Source organism: Protopterus annectens, chromosome 16.part0 (genome assembly GCF_019279795.1).
Source record: "Protopterus annectens isolate FY-2018-M chromosome 16.part0, PAN1.0, whole genome shotgun sequence".
NCBI lineage: Eukaryota > Metazoa > Chordata > Ceratodontiformes > Protopteridae > Protopterus > Protopterus annectens.
The window spans coordinates 149,098,902-149,117,559 of NC_056750.1; positions in this window are offsets into that span (position 1 = coordinate 149,098,902).

Below are 18,658 nucleotides of genomic sequence, written 5' to 3' on the forward strand. Positions count from 1 at the left end.
CAACAGTAGCACTGATCACTGAAATTGACACACCCAGTGACTACAGCATCTTGCGTACAGAGATACACAAAGTCATAAAATATTAGGATCTGAAGCAGAAATGAGAGCAATGTGGAAGAAAGATACCCAGGCAGTTCCAATAGTAGTAGGAGCAATGAGACTTATAAAAAAGAATCTATAATCATATTTAGATGTTACTAATACATGCAACCTGAAGAAGTCATTACTGGGTACATTGCAAGTGCTGTGAACAGCACTTCTGGCTGACATCAAAGATTGAAACAATACTAATTTCATGAACTTTAATTGTACTTTGACTTAAGAATGGGGTCCATTCCCATCATGCTATTAAAAACTCAAAAGACTTTGATAAATTAAAAAAAAAGGTTGTGATAAAAATTGATCAGTTGGTTGAAGCTAGGATAAGGCTATATATTCATGTACACAGTGCAGAGTTGCTTAAACGCATTCTGCACACTACTTAGTTCAATGTCTGCCATTACTAATATTCGTAGACATGGATCACGGTAATGCCACTCTGCAGCTAGGGCAACGTCTTTGAACTGTGCAATGGTACACCTAGTATGTCACCGTGTTGTATACAGGAAAATAAACTGGGTAATGATATCTCACAAAAAGAGGGAAGTAAAACCAGAAGCAGAAAAAAAGAGAAGCAAATAAAATGGCTTGTACCATCCATTAAAAGAGAGATTATGCCTTTCTTTGACTAAATGGGTATTAAAGATGTTTTTTTCTGCCTGATCCTGTAAATGTTATTTGTCCTTGTAAGCTCTTTCAAGAGGGAAAGATCCTGTCAGAGGACAGTGCTCTTTTGAAACAGACAGAGCATTTCATGAATTAAAAACAAAGAAACTGTGTTCTGGACCACTGTTAGCAACTCCTGATTTTATTTTTGAATTTATCTTATATACAGTAATATCAGAAGTAGGTTTGAGGGCAGTCCTATCCCAGGACATTCAATGTAAGGAGCACCCTGTTCACTATATTAACATGAAGCTCTGCAATACAGAGATGATATATTGCACCATGGAAAAAGTGTGTTTAGCAAACCAGCTACTGCCCCTTTCCTGATGTATTCTTTACTGGGTAAATATTTTAGCTTATTAAGTGACTGTGGGTCTCTATGATGATATAGTAAGCAGACTGGTAATACAGAGCTTTGTTGGTGGGTAGTATCCCCTACTCTTTCCATATAATGTGACCCTAAGGCCTAGCCATGCCAGTCCAAATACACACGTGTTGCTAAAGTTTTACATCCTATCAGTATGGATACAAAACTGGTGTGTGAGAGGATAGCAGGAGTCAAGGCCAGGATGAGGCCTACAGCCTGCAAATTTTGAAACAGCTCATTAACTGCAGTAACTCCTTTGACTGCAGAAATATATATATATATATATATATATATATATATATATATATATATATATATATATATATTATATTGACCCATATATACACACACACACACACACACACACACACACACACACACACACACACACACACACACACACACACACACGCATGAGTTTCCAATGCTGGATTGAAAACTCAAACTATTGAATGGCAAGTGATCATACACAATTGATCGATCACCTGCCAATGGAAAATCAAAGAAAAAACAGTTTAAACATTTTTTTTTTGCAGGGGGGGAAACTCCCCTGCATCCCCTGCTAATTATATATACTGACTCTGAGATTGCAATACAGTGGGGAAAAGTTAAATTCTATGATCCCCACTGTACCACAATCTTGCACTGAAAAAACGCTAGTACATAGATCAGCTGTACAAACTTTCTTTACAGTGTGAAAAGCTGATTTATCAATGAGTTGAGCAGAAGCTATATAAATATATATATATATATATATATATATATATATATATATATATATGTGTGTGTGTGTGTGTGTGTGTGTGTGTGTGTATACATATATATATAGATATGTATATATATATATATATATATATATATATATATATATATATATGTATGGTTCTATGTCTTATGATCGAAATTTCAGAATGTTGAATATAAGACAGAAACACACTTACGCGAAAGTACATAACATTGAAGATGTACTTATGCGAAGTACATAATATCGAAGATGTACTTTTGCATAAGACAGTTCTCTGAAGCGCATTACAGTGGGGATGAAGAATTACATCCTTTTCCCCACTGTAGCGCGATCTCGGAGTTAGTATATTCAAGTAGGGGGGTGTGCAGGGGGGCTTTCACCCTGCAAAAGAGTATTTTACAAAGTTTTTAATTTCAGTTTTAGGGTAGGGGAGGGAGCGACTTATGCAAAAGTACATCTTGATGTCATGTACTTCGCATAAGTACATCTTTAATGTTATGTACTTTCACGTGTGTTTCTATGTCTTAAGTTCAATATTCTGACATTTCGCTCATAAGACATATACTCATATGAATATATATATGTATGTATATATATATATATATATATATATATATATATATATATATATATATATATAGATATATATATATATAGATATATATATATGTGTGTGTGTGTGTGTGTGTGTGTGTGTGTGTGTGTGTGTGTGTGTGTGTGTGTGTGTATTGCCTAAACACAATTTCTTAGCAGGACAGAAATGATCAAGACAAAGAATTTTCACTACAATGAACAAACCTTTATTTAGACAACACACTCTTATACTTCTATATCAGGCAAGCATTAATAGTAATATCAATCCAGCTATACTTCTCTGTCAGGCAAGCATTAATATTATTATCAAAGAATAAAAAAAAAAGTTAATACATCATTGATAAAGTGAGAAACTTCATCCTAGCCCACACTTCAACTGAGAACTTTAAGCATACCTCTCAACCTCTGAGAGAAAGAAATCTGGACAAAGCCAGTGGGACAAAGGCCCAAAAATAGGGACATTTTTTAAATATTAGTCTTACAAACTTAGAAAGCTGATAGAATAACAAATTTTGCATTAGCATGAATTTTCTGAACGGTATGATGTCTGAAACTCAAATGTCTTTCATTATTTTCTAACTTAAATCTTTAATTATTTCCAGTAAACCACAATTTTATGAAAAAACGACCAAAAATATCAGGGAAAAATCTGAACATTCTGTGAAAATCTGTACAGTCAAGACATATAACAGGAAGTCCAGTTACAGTCAGGTAGGAGACTCTATCGGGAAAGTCCTGGACAGTGCGTCCACTGCACAGGTGAGGCTTCTACCAACCGGCAGAGAGTCCCGGTTTTTATGACCTAGCTGTTTACCAGTTTTCCTGGGAACTTAACTTTTGGAGATTAACAAAGATTTTCCAGAACAGACCAGAGATGCTGGAAATCCATCCCAGAATGTTCAAGTCAAGACTGTCAACCCCTATAACTCTGCAATTTCACTTGAAACAAATATCAAAGAATGTAACAAACAAGTACTTTATTAGACTTCTAGAAATGTAAAAGAATATAATAAACAGATGTCATTTATTCACGCAGACTAATAAATGTGTGTCTTATCAAACTGTTAGAAATGTAAAGGAATGTAATAAACAAGTGAATTTTAGTTGCATAGACTAGATGATAAACAAGTTTTAAATTAGTTCTGTTTCATACAAAAATAAAGAATAACTAAATTAACCCTTTCACTCAGTTCTCTCTACTGAGGCAGAAGTCAGTCTCTCTCATTCACTCAAGGTAAAAAACTTTTGTATCACATCTGTATCACATTCGGTCCTTTGGTTTCTGACTCACATATATGAGAACAATAATACCTTTTCAGTTTTCCAATGTATCTGATAAGCTAAATAATTCCAGAATGTTAATAAAATTAAGATCATCGTATTTATTAAAACAAGATGAATTATCCGATTTAATTATTTTGTTCCTGATTTTGACCATCCAGTAAATATGTCCAACCAATTGTGTGCTGTATCAGATTCAGTTTTCTTTGCCAAATGGATGACTGTATTACTCACTATTATACTATTCATTTCATGTTGCAATATCCTATGGTTTACAATCTGTAGATGTTTCTTTTGCTGTTGTGACATATTAATTACCCTATACAAGGAACCTAACGACAACGTCATATTAGGTAGAATAATTTCTTAATTCCACTGGTAAAATATACTGACATAACCAGCAGGTGTAAATACATAAGTAGTATTATACCACGTTAAATGAGTAATATTTGCTAAACAGCCAACAAAAGGTGTCCTTGTAGGGAAATATAAAGGCTGATTTGTTAGTAAACATACAACTTGCAGAGCAATTTCTACAAACATTTCAAAAGTAGGGGTAATATAGTCCATTTACATATGTTGACAGAGTTCTGCAGAAAACATGGTTGATACACAGGGGAATGCTGTTCACAGATGAATCTATTCATAGTGTCACTGCAATATTCCAATTGATGAGTCTTGTTGTTAAAGACTGTGTAATTTCCCGCTATTTGTGGCATCCAGTACTGGAAGAAATTAATTGGAGGTCCAAACACTAAAGGCAAAACCAAAAACTCACACATAATCTTTGGGTTAGTAACATTGAAATGCATAATTAGCCCTGTGCAATAAGGATCAGTAATTTGAGTTTTATTAAGATACAGTTTCATCCATTTCTCACCTGGGACCCATCTACTAAATAATTGTCACCAAGAATACTTGTTTCCTAACAAAAGTTCTGTTTGGACATAGTTTTTCTGCATTTGTACATACAAAAGTTGTAGAGAACACCTTGTCCAGTCACAAATTTTGTTACATTAATATCAAATTTTAAATTAACAAACAATGAATCACTGAATTGCATTAAGAATTCTTTTTCATAACTAACCATCTGTCTTTGTATATGCCATATTGTGGGATTCCACTGGGCCTGCAAATGTATAATTTGACAGATATCTTTACTGATAGCCTTTAATTTATTAGCCAGTGTTTCAATGTCAACTGACTTCAACGTTCCCATTCCAGTACCTATGCCACCCAACAATGTATCATACCAGGATCATTTTTTCCTACATTTTATAACATTTTAAAAAGTAATATTAAAATGTAATACAGTTTATGGATAGGTTTTTCCCACCTTTTTACATGTCAAAGGGATTCTTATTATTTCGTCAAAATGTGCTCTAGTGTTACTATTTAATACAGTTATTTATGAACCCCATGTGTGTCGATTTATGATTTGAGTTGTGTTCATACAAAACAATATGGTGATATTTCACAAAAGTATCAGTTCCATTCTGACAAGAGTGATAATTGTCTTTATACATATATACAATTTCAACATATTATGTCAGTTTCATTTTTAATTGTTATCATGACTTGTCCTTCATCTGGTAACTGAATATATAAATAAATGTCTTCTCCTCACTGTCCAAATGGTAAAGTTTCCTTCAAAAGTTAAATTAGCAATAAAGCATCCTTCTCCAGCAGGATAGGTAAAAGTTCCTTGTGTTTTATTCTGCGTACTGTTAACCCATCCCCAGTGAATCATTGTGGTGTTTTGCTGGGTGACTCTTATAGCGGGGGGTCATAGATTTGACCAGACAGACTCCGCACAGTACACTGATGAAGAATCTGAAAATCAGAGTAGAATAGCATAATATTTCTCATAAATAACATTTACTTGCAGGCACATGTTCCCATTTTGCCTGTCCTGGTTTCATCACTAGGATAGTATTATGCCTTCCAGTTGCATTACTCTCAGCCTGCTCAGGCTGCTTATCTGGTGATTGAATCCAGATTTTTGCCCCATTGTTCAGGTTTGTAGATCCAAACCCTTTGTCTCCTCTCACAGTTAAAGTAGTAGAAGCTGTACCTTTTGTTACGGTTCCCAGATATATCGGTATAATAATCAGTTGAGCAATTCTATCTCCCTTTGGTATCAACAGACCAGAATCACCAATATTTAGCAGTACTACTTTAATCTCACCTTGGTAATCAGCATCAATTACACCTCTTATTATTTGTATTCCTTTCAAGGATAATCTGAAACGTGGAGCAATCCATCCAAAATTTTCCAGCGGTATTTGAACCCCTATTCCAGTTTCAGTCAATTGAATGCCTCTAGGTTTTAACCTGTGTAATGCATGTAAATTTAAGCCTGCTGCTTCTGGGGTAGTCCTAAAGGCTGCTCATGCATCTTCCTTTATTTCCTAGTAAATAACAGTGTCTGTAGCTACATAAGGTTTGATTTGGAATAATGGAGTTAAAAGTATCTGAAGGGTATAGGAAGATCACAGATACCTTAACATCCTCTACTACAGCATGTGTAGATGTTTGCAGCCTATAGATTATGGCAAAATTATAGCTGTACTTGTATGCCCATATGTGGCACACTCAAAATTTCAGTCCATCCAGTCAATATTACTGCTGCAGAAACGGGGAGAGAAATTATTATTTTTTATGTCCCAGCTCTGTTCAAAACACCAATAAAGTGTTAAAATTTATTTGGAGAGGATGCACTCCAGGAATCATACTCCATCTTTTATCTACAACATAAAGCTTTAATGCACTCTACACTAGAAGGTTCACAGTATATAATCCTCTACAACTCGCCATTACCTCAATACTTCTGTACTTTGGCAGATGTAGATAACATCAGAAAGGTGGGAATATACCATATTTATAATCAAATTATTACCTTATATGTTGATCTACAAACAGAGTATAAGGAGATATTAGCCAGCGGGAAGACATTAGTCCCACTGGGTATATTTTTAAGTAAAATCATAAAAACTCCATTAATGATCACTTCATCACTGAAATGAAACTTTTCACCTGAAAATGTGTATACCGGCTATCGTTAACTCCAGATAAAATAGCAGCCTTTCCAGTTATGATATATCATCAGCGCTGACGATGTTTAAATGTACTATCTATCCTGTCATGGGAACATATAGTCTGGACTTGCAATGAACTCCAGAATTCCTGTTCAGAATTTTGGGATCAGGATCGTAAGGTCAACAGAATGGTTTGGAGGGACAGGTATGTCTCGCAGAGGATACCACTGCTGTGAAACAGACTCACCATCCACAATAAGCAAAGTTTATCCCTGTCCATTTACAAGTGCAACTTAGATCTAAGGATGAGAAACAGAAAATGTACCACAGGACTGCCCCCTGTACTACTAATGGATGGAGGCAGCTCCTAAATGCTTTATCCCATGCATGGGTCCCCTCAAGTTATCTATGGTATGATTCCAGATATTCTCATTAGGGGTAATATATAATTATCAACCATGGGAAGGGTATATAATAAAATGGGACCGATTATTTCAAGCAGAAAAGGGGAAATTGGTAAGCTTAAAATTGCCCACAAGTGTAGTTAACCTAATACTTACCTATGAACTTATGACCTATATAGGGAACGTTAACAAGAGAAAGAGAGATAGACAGGGTACCCTATAGACCCTCCACTCAAATGGCAAAAGCAAAACTCTTAAATATTATGATAGCAGCTAATTTATTTTATTTATGTATTGGCATATGTTTATCTGGAAAATCCAAATGGATAATTTTATCCATTTTTCTGTGGAGGTCCAGGGAAAAAAATATCCACAAATAAAAAAACATAAAATACATATAGATAAGTGAAATTGATGTTATGTCACAATATACTGCACATACATATATTAATACAAATATTAATACACATATGATATATGTAATAATACACATATTATTAATAAAACAAGATAAATACAATATCATGTAGCACCGAAATGTGTTAACGTTTCGTAAGTGTGGGAGTTTATTAGTCAGGCATAAAGCAAATCAGCATCACCGACCCCCTTTTTCCTATTCTACATAGTGTCAGGGTGCCGTGTTAACTGTCACTATCTTTCTCAATCCAATGCCAGTCTCCTACCTTCTTCAACACTCATGCCTGATTGTCACAGGTCTTCTCTCACACAACCTATCCACCTCTTTGCTGGATGCCCTTGTTTCCTCTTGCCTTCTTCCTATCTGTCCCAAATCCTCTTCACCAGATTGCTTTCTGCTTTTTTACTGCACATGTGCCCACACCACTGCGATATGTTTTCTTTAGTCTTTTCTGCAATTATAGCTACTTTGGTTTTTACACCAATGTCCTTATTTCTTCATTTGTCCCACAGTGTGCATCCTACCAATTACCTCGGGCACTTCATCTCCATGACCTCTAGCTTCTTCCTCCACAACCACCTCTCCCAGATACATGAAGCTGTTAACCTGTTCCACTACTTTCCCTTCTATCTCAGTTCTCAGCTTCTTCTGATTTACTCCTTTTGCTGCCATTACCACTGTCTTATTGGGGCTCCATTTCAATCCATGTGCCTTCAGTTTTGCATTCCAATCCTCTATCCTATGCTGAAGGTCTTGCTTAGTCTCTCTGTAATGCCACATCATCTTCATTCAGCAACTTTGTTGACTTGTCCCCACCAACCTGTTTGCAAATGTATTCCATCACTGGTGTAAAAAGCAGTGGCACAGGGCTGAGCTCTGATGCACAACCCACTCCCACTGGCAACACTCCTGTGAGTCCAAACACTGTTCATACTTGAGTCATTGGGTCTTTGTCCATAGCCTGCACAAGTTCTATGATTGTTCCTGTGATTTTGAACCATTGCAAGACTGCCCATATCAGCTCATTACCTCATCATATGCTTACTCTAAGTCTAGGATTGACCAGTTTGACTCTTTCCTCATCTCTAGCTTCTTCTCAACCATCTGCCTTATTGAAAACATTTGGTCAGTTGTGCTGTATCCTGATCTAAATCTGAACTGCTCATCTCCCATCTTACTTTCCACTACCCTTCATATTCTTTTATCAGTCACCCATTCCAGGACTTTCATACAGTATGACTGGAGTTTGATACCTCTATACTTCCCATGGTTGTGAATGCCCTTTTTGTTCTTGTACACTGGCACTAGTATACTTATTCTTCAATCATCTGGGATACTGCTATGAGTACCCTCAGGAGCCACTTTTCCCCTATCTTACCCAACATCTTTATCATATCTGCTGTAAGTTCATCACACAATGGGAACAATGAATAGTATGAGTCATGAAAGAGTTACAGTGGCTCAATTTTTACATTTTTTATTGTATAGTTGGAAAAACATAGCATGTTTATTTTACCACCTACACTCAGGAGATTTTATTTGTTGAACACCTGCCTTTAATGTTATGATTGGTTTTCCCATACATGGGGGGCATGATGAATATTATGAGTGATAAATAAACCATGATTCGTCATTTTTAAGTTTTTTTTATTGGATAACTAATTACATCTAGTAATTTTAGGATTGGTTACAACATCTGGGGGTATCTTTGAACAGATTTTTATTTGCTGTAATTTAACAGTTTGATTAATGGTTCCAATGATGTTGAATGATGAAAGTGCTTAGCCATATTTTAAAGCTACAATAAAGTATCTTCATGAGTTTGGATGTTCTGTTCATTTTTTATTATTCTTTTAGGGTGGGCTCTTCCTCTTCTTTCAATGTAAGCAGTGTAAGGGGTTTTCTTCATTCAGAAGCTGCTGGCAGTACTCCTTCCATTTGCCTTTTATGTCCTGTGGGCTGGTAAATGGGATTTTGCTGGCATCTCTTATGAAATGTGTCCAACTATATTTTTTATCTTTTGATCTTTGCCTGATAGAGTTTCTTTATGCTGTTTACCGAGTACCTTTCCAGAAGCTGGCAGGCTGCCTCTGATGTATTGTTCTTGCTATTGCAACTCCTCTCTTAGCCAACCAGTATTCCTCCCTTGCCTGGTCTGTCTTTTTTACCTCTAACTTTTTCATGCACGCCTTCTTTCTTTTGATGATTTTCTGGACTTCTGCATTCCACCACCAGCTTTCCATACTTACCTCACTATCTGGCTCAGCTGCATATCTGTTCGATAGCATTCACACAATCTGGCATGCACTGTCTTTGTGTGTTGCCTTCAAAAGCAAATGTCAGACTGGAAAATTTCAAAAAGTGGACAAGAAGGAAGGGATGAGAGGGGAGAATGAAAAAATAGTATTTCTTAGAGTTCAAAAGTGAGGTAGATATGAGAGGCAGGATAAATAATGAGTGAAAGAAAGACAAAGAGTCAGGGGAAAAAGAGAAAGAGAAATAAAATCAAGAAAAAATGAAAAAAAGGATTTGTATAGCTAATAGAGGATAAGCTGTTAAAAATTTAGCCAGGAGAGCTGGAAGTGCATAGTCGGGAGTTACAGAATTATTTTAGTTGTAGTTTAAATGAATGTTATGTATTGCCCTGATTGATGCAGAAATTGTGTTCCAGACTTTTGCTACACAGTGTGGGTACAGACTTTAACTGTAGTGTTTGTAAGGCTTATTTGTGTCAAGTAGATTTTTGACAGAAGTTTGAGGTGATGACTTGGGAAAGTAGTGGTGCAGAATTGTACTTATAGCTGGGCAGGAAGTGGGATTAAATATAATTTTGTGTGTTAAGAGAAGTTGATGCTAATATTCTATTCAGTTTAGAGTTTTACTACAAAAGAGTGATGTGTCCTGTGATTTGTAAGAGCTGCAATTATAGGTACCTTGTTATAACACTGTTCTAGTTTAGAGTGGCTTGGGGGTTAAGTTGTTGTGTCTTTCAGCTTTTCCCGGTTAGGGGTCGCCACAGCGGAACTCCGGTCCACTAATGATTGGTAGTTGATTTTTACATGCCAAGTTACCAGCCCTGATGCACAACCTTCAACGAAGGTACGCCCATTCACGCATGTCTCCACGCAGAAGATGCTCTAGCTGAGAATCGAACCAGACAGCATCTTACTGTGAGGCGGTTAAGTCAAGATGAGAAAAAACATATAATAAGAGATGGGAACAGTGGAACTTTAATGGATGCAGTAAAGAATTATTTGGCTCTATACAGCATTCCTATTTTTTGCTTATATTGCTTTCGATGTGTAGGTCATATGTGAGGTTAAGAAGACCATCACATGACATTGGAAAAATCCTTCCTAATCCCCCTCTCATAACTGAATGTTGGCACAAACTTCAAACCAAACAAAGAAATGAGTGGCAGATTGCCAAGTGGATAGGCTCAGATACCATGCAAGTTGTTATCCGTTCCCCCTAAAATGGTAGTGTTAATACTGTAGAAAATGAAATGTCTGAATAAATAACAAGATAGATATGTAATTGTAAACTTAGTAATTGTATCACACTTGGGACAAATGTAACTATTAGATGCAAAGCTGTCCTGCTCTCATTTTATTCCTCTGTTTTCTTTTCATTTACTTCTCACCAAACTAGGTCTTTTCCCTCCTTTCAGATTAATACAAATTGTTATAAAACACTCTTTTATGATGTATATTTTGTTTATGAAACAATTAATTCAGTTTCATGGTGCATATAAAAACATTTTATAAAAGAATTATATGTAAATTCATCATATACTTATAGGATAGGAATGTACATAAGTTATATATGTTGTACTTTAGTATCAATGCTTGTAATTTACAGCAGTTAATGAGGATAATTGAGACAGTTATTAGCTTCCTTTTTAGAATAAACTTACTCAAATTAATTTCTATCGATTCAGTGCAAAACTGGAACATTGCTGTAAATCTTATATGTATATATCTTTCTGGATGTTTGGAAAATCATAATGTATTAAAAAAAAAAGAAATGATAATTGATGAGAGGCATAATGGTATTAGTGTACAACAGATGATAACAACATCGCTTTAAAAAGATGACATTACTCAGTATACAGAATTTACCAATAAAACTGCTTTAACTCAGTTAAGTGAAACTATACACATATGTACACAAGAAATTAATGACTGATGACAGTGGTGTTAAAACAAAGATAAGAAGAACAGAGAGGTGATATTACATTAACATTTTGGTTAGATAGCAGAAATGTCCTGCTTTATAGAACTGTAAGTCAAAGGAATATGTTTGCTTTCTTTAATTGTGAAACTTAGAAGTGCTGTTCTTTTATTTCCTCCCTGGATATTTGCAATAAAGCTGTGTTTTATATATGTATAGCAATGCCTTCAGTGTTCGTTAGACATACATAAAAGTTTTCTGCTGTGTATAAGATTGTCGAATGTTGAGCTGGTTGAGTATAGTGTTGATTAAATGCTGCAGAAGATGAAGGAAGGAAAATATATATTTGCAGGTTTATTTTCCTAATACAGAAATGTTTGAGATACCAAATGTTTCAGCATTAAGGTTTGCAGGTTAGCTTTAAGTAAGGGGATATATTTAGTGTTGTGCTTCTGTGCTGGTACATGTGGTGTGTGTCTAAGCCTGTCTTGTATGATGGTGGTATTATGGAAATGTTTTTTCTAAGGTAAGGTGCAGGGTTAGGGTTAGGATTAGGGGCAGGGACAATGATATGGCTAGTAATTATTAGTAAGGTGGAGCAGTGGAATGAATCCCCCTGCACCACCTTACTAATACCTGCTAACTCTAACCATAGCCCTGCCACAGTCCTAACATAGCCTTGCACCCTATATTAGAAGAGCCCTTTCAATAACACTATCACTGTTCAGACTAATATGGACTGATTGTGATTATTTGTTTATTTATTTTAAGATAGCACAGGAAAAGGATTTCCCTTTTGTGAGGTTCTTGTTATAATACACACTCACACACATGTATATGCACACATACACGTGTATATGTGTGTGTGTGTGTGTGTGTGTGTGTGTGTGTGTGTGTGTGTGTGTGTGTGTGTGTGTGTGTGTGTGTGTGTGTATATATATATATATATATATATATATATATATATATATATATATATATATATATATATATATATATATATATATATATATATATATATATATATATACATAGTATGTGTTTGTGTGTTTGTGGGTAGACAGACAGCAGCCCCTGCGCTACCAGGCTATAACTCATTCCACACCTTTCAGCACCAGAAAATGGACTGAAGCTCCAAAGGCAGTGACGTCTCCATATTCATAAAGGCTATGCACAACCCAGACTAGTAGCCCAGCATAATGCATCAGAGAAACATCAGGTACAACTAACAGTGGGTAAGAAGGTGATTCATGTCGTAGCCTGCTATAGGTCCCCAACCATGTCCCAAGACTCTCATTCCACATTCCTAAGCACCCTGGAAACTATTAGGGTCCAACCCAACACTCTCTTACTGGGTGACTTCAACTACCCTCCATCAACTGGGAAAACTACTCATGCACCAATACACTTGCCCAATGCTTCCTGGAATTAATTAATTCCAATGAGCTGGAACAGCTCATTCTTACCCCCACTAGAGGAGGTAACATTCTTGACCTGGTTATTACTAACATGAGCAACCGTTGCTCAACAACAATAGTCAATTCCTCCCTGGTTATATCCAACCACAAACTAATTACCATGGAAATCCACATCTCACCCATGCCACCAGCAAAGGTAACCACCATGAAAAACTTCTCCAAAGCTGACTTTGGGCTCCTAAAAACAGACATGGCTACCTTCACAGCACCAATGTCAATGGAAAGTAGATGCATGACTGCTGAATCATACACCAATGCACTGTATGAGCACATGCATAAATGCATGGAACTAGCCATACCCAACAGAACCAAAACACTCTCACCAATCTGGTGGTCCCCTGCCATTAAAAAACTCTACAACAGAAGGAAGAAGCTGTTGCAGAAAAATGTGAAGTCCCAAGACTGGAAAAACTCCCTTATTAGCCTCAACAAAAAGTTGAGATCCCTCATCAAAACCTCTAAGGCTAACTATGAAGGCAGAATTGCAGCAGACGCTAAAACCAACCACAAAGCCTTCTACAGTTATATTAAGAATCTCCACGGCAATACACATATTTGCTCTAAGTTACTGCACAATGGTACCTCCTATACTAAGGTAACAGATATTGCCAGCATACTGGCCAACAGATTCAGTGCCAACATTACCCCTCTCTCCCCCGTAAAGGACCAATCACAATACCAGAAGAAAATCAAGCACCCAGCATTACTGCAGCACAGATTAAAGCTGCATTGTCCATGGGCAAGAATACAGCTTCCATGGGACTCGACAATATCCCTGGCTGTGTTCTACATGAACTACAAAGTGAACTGGCACCACACCTTTGTGCCCTGTTCAATCATAGCCTCACCTCAGGTTATGTCCCTACAGAATAATGCACTGCTACAGTCATCCCTCTCCATAAAGGAGGAGCAACTACAGACCTTGGGAATTATCGCCCCATTAGCCTGATGAGTCTGATATGTAAGGCTATGAAGTGCATCATCATGGACCTAATTAACAAGGATATAGGGAATCTCCAAACTCTGGATCCCACACAATATGGTTTTGTGAAGGTTAGATTATGCCTGCTCAACCTGGTTGACATCTTTGAGTCAGTCACCAGAGCTGTAGATAAGGGCAAGGCAGTTTGTACAGCCCACCACGATCTAGCCAAGGCCATTGACATCATTCCCCACTCAGGAATTATTGATAGACTCACCAAACTAGGCATCAACCCCTATACCACTAGGTGGGTTGCAAATTGGCTCACAGATAGAATCCACAGTGTGAAAGTAGCAGACTAAAAGTCAGACTGCCGACCAGTCATGAGTGGAGTCCCACAGGGATCGGTCCTGGGTCCTCTCCTGTTTGGCATCGATTTCTCAGAAGTCCAGGCCAACATGGAAGGACTCTGGCTGACCAAGTTTGCTGATGGCTGCAAGCTGGGAGCCATTATTAAGTCCCCAAGTGATATAGACATACTACAAAAAGGCCTCACTGAGACCAATGACTGGTGTCAAAACCATGTCCTTAACCTTAATCCCAAAAAATGTGTCATTTCCTTTGGGAAAAACACAGTTCCCACTAATTACCACATTGATGGCAGCCTAATAAACACTGAAGGAGTTATACGCGATCTGGGGACACAGGTTGACAGCAACCTCTCCTTAGACCACCACATTGTCACTGTGGTCAGAAAGTCCTTCTATGTGGCACATCTCATTAACAAGGGTTTTGCATCCAGGAAGAAAGAGGTCATCATCTCTCTCTGCTCTTCTCTCATTAGACCAGTCATCAAGTATAATGCCCCATTTGGCATGTACCTCACTAAACACCTGCAACAGCTGTAAATGTCACAAAAGTACCTCATGAAGTGGATCCTAGGCCTTAAACACATGCTCTACATGGACAGACTCAAAAAACACCAGCTTTTCTCCGTCTCATATCGTATGGCAATCTCTGCTTGACTTACAAAGCCATATCTGACCCGGCCCTGTTAGAAATGTCACACCTAAAGAAATCCCAATACCTCCGGACCACACACTCCAGGGCCCTCAACCTCATTACCACAATGAACAGAACATGCTGGAGGGACAGGTTCATAACCCAGAGACTGCCCATGCTCTGGAATAGACTTCCCATACATGTCAAGCAGAGCACCACACTGGCCCTTTTCAAGAGAAATCTTAATGAGTGGATGGGAAATAGAAAGTCCACCCAAGGAATCACTTCAGTGGCTCTACTTGATAGAGGCACTGGGAATTAATGGCAGCATGATGCCGGGGCACTTCTATGGGCTAGCCTTGTAAAGGCTCTAGGGCCATTGGCCTAGTGCACACCTATGAACCTATATTCAAGGAGAAAGGCAAAGGGATTGAGAAAGAGATATGAAGCCACTAAATTAAACCTAGAACTTATAGCTATATATATATATATATATATATATATATATATATATATATATATATATATGCATAGATATAAATATAAATACAGATAAAGATATACCCCAAGATTCAATAAAATCCATGTAGGCTCTGTGTAGAGGCTACATGGAATGTACCCATGTCCACGGCCATGGTTCCTCCTCGACAGCGTGCCATGCATATTAATCATGGAGTGCTGCCAAGGGAGAACATAGAAGCAGAGATACTGAATACATGTAGAGAGAAGTGTAGAAGCTATCCCATGGTTGTAAACGATGGATGAGACAGAAAATGAAAAACAATTCCAACAGCGAGCAGGTACCTCACTAACAACCACAGTTCAAATTCCAGCAAGAAAACAATACCAAGATAAGGCCTCAGGCTCTCGAAGTAACTTTATTGTAAAAACACAAGTGCGTTCACCATCAAGGCTTCTTCAGGTGTATGATACAAGATACAAACACGCCTATCTTTATACTAATAATCATTAAAGCACATGTTGTAATGGTAATCATCTTAAAGAGACAGTGACAAGGGCCATAGCATGAACACAAACTATATAAGAAACAATGTAAAAAACTAATACTGTATAAAACAATGGGTAAAAATATATAAGAGGATATATATACACATATGATATGCTTTGCTAGAGCGTTGAACATACTGCCCCTTTTTATATGGTAAATGTGTTCCTTGACCCTGTCTCTTAGATATCTAGCAGTTTTGCCAACATAAAATTTGTGGCAAATCTGGCAAGTTGCCAGGTAAACCACATGAGATGAATTACAGTTGGCACTAGTTTTTAAAATGTAAACCTCTCCAGTATCTGGATGTTGAAAGACTATCTTTGGATCAATGAACCTGCAGAGCTGACATTTGGCACAAGGTATAGTTCCACTATTATCTTCAGTTACTGTCATAATTTGATCTCTGGGGTAGCAGAGTTGCCTCCTTAATGATTTCTTATTTTTGAACGTAAACTGTGGACGTCTTCCAATCAACTACAAATGTTTTCATCTGAAGTTAGAATGTTCCAATAACTATTTATGATGTTAGTATATTGTCTTATATTTCTTGAGTAACTAAAGCACATCTTTAATTCTGGTGTGATCTTTGTATTCAGTGTATCATCCACAATTTGTTCAGAAAAATAAGGTTTAGCTCTGCTCTGCCTAAGTTTACTGACTGTGCTAATACTCTGGTCCACAAGCTTCTGGTCATAACCTCTTTCTGTCAATTCCCTGGATGTTCTATCCAGTTGTGCCACAAAATCTATTTCTCTGGCATTCAATCTGCATGCTCTATATGCTTGATTTTGTGCTACATCCCTAAAAACATATTGAGGGTGCATACTGTCTCTACTTAATAAGCTGTTAACATGGCATTCTTTTTCTATACATTTGGGTGTTTAACTTGCCATCCAGTTCTTGTAGAATCGAAACATCGAAGACATCGACCTTGCTGTAGGACCAATCCATAGTAAATTTAAGAAATTGCGTTGAGTTAGTAATACGTTTAAAAAATAACTCAAGTTGACCTATTGTGTCCCCCCCCCCCCCATAACAGAAAGAAGTCATCCACAAATCTGCGGGAGAACAGAACCTGATCTTTAAACTTGCTTGTAACTATATTTTCCTGTTCCCATTTTAACATTACTGCATTAGCATAACTGTTAGCACATGATGTTACCATGAATACCTCATTACATTGTAAGTATACCTCGTCCCTAAACATAAATATATTATTTTCTAAAACTAAATTCAAAAGAGTTTGAATCAAGTTCACTGTGTTACCATCATATTTTTGTGTATCATACATTAATTTGACAACAGTCTGGATCCCATATTCATTTGGAATAACAGTGTAAAGTGACACAACATCTAGAGTAACCAATAATGTCCTTTTCAACTCATCCTGTTGTTCTCTTTCACATGTAAATCTGTACAAATCCCTGACAAACTGTTCATTAACCTTGAGAATATGGTTAGAATTTTCCAAGAGTTTCCTCAAAAATTTTTCAACAAAAATGGAAATAGATTCTGTGCACCAATTTCTGCCTGCAACAATGGGTCTCATAGGGGGATTCTCCTTGTTCTTGTGTATTTTTGGTAGACCCTGGATTAGAGGGATTGTAGGTTTAAATATAAGAAAATAATTAAGTAAACCTTCATCAATAAGGTCCATGCTGGCCATTTCCCTTATTCCATTATATACTGTAGCAACCATCTTGTTCACTTGTGTCATATTAATAACCTTATAAAAAGTACTGTCACTTAATAACAAAAACATTCTTTTATCATAATCTATTCTATCTAAAATTATAATTTGCCCTCCCTTATCTGCAGGTCGTATCATAATAGATGTATTAGTCTGTAAACCTTTTAATGCTACACTTTCATCTTTGGATAAGTTATACCACTTCTTATAATATTTCTTTTTCTGTTCATGAAAAACCTTGTATGCATCATCTATACAGACTTGCTCAAATGCAGAAATTAAAGGGCTCAATTTAGGCATAAAAGAGCTAGGTTTTTTAAAAATACAATCATTATCAGAAGTGTTATTAGCATATAAAACCTTTAACATCAAGTTTCTAGAGAATAGCTTAATATCAATGGCAATGTCTGTAATATCAGAGTCTAAAGCTGGAATAAACGAATGTTCTTTACATAGCACACCGCTTTCATGTTCAGATAGCACATAAGGTGATAAATTAACAATCAGTTCTTGTTTTTCAGAAAAGCTTTCTTTATGGTAAACAGACTTACAGTTCCATCTGTATATTTCTGTTTGTTCCTCATTGTGCTTCTCCCTCTTGATTGCGCTGAATTCAATCCGCCCCTGCCTCAGCTTATAGATCTCACTCTCGTGGGGAGAGGAAAGTTTAAAGCAAGGATGCTCGAATGTCCTAAAAAAGAATTGGTGATGTGATGTTGAACATCTTCAATCTCGCTGTCATCAGAAATGCTGCAATTCGCTGCTCAATGTA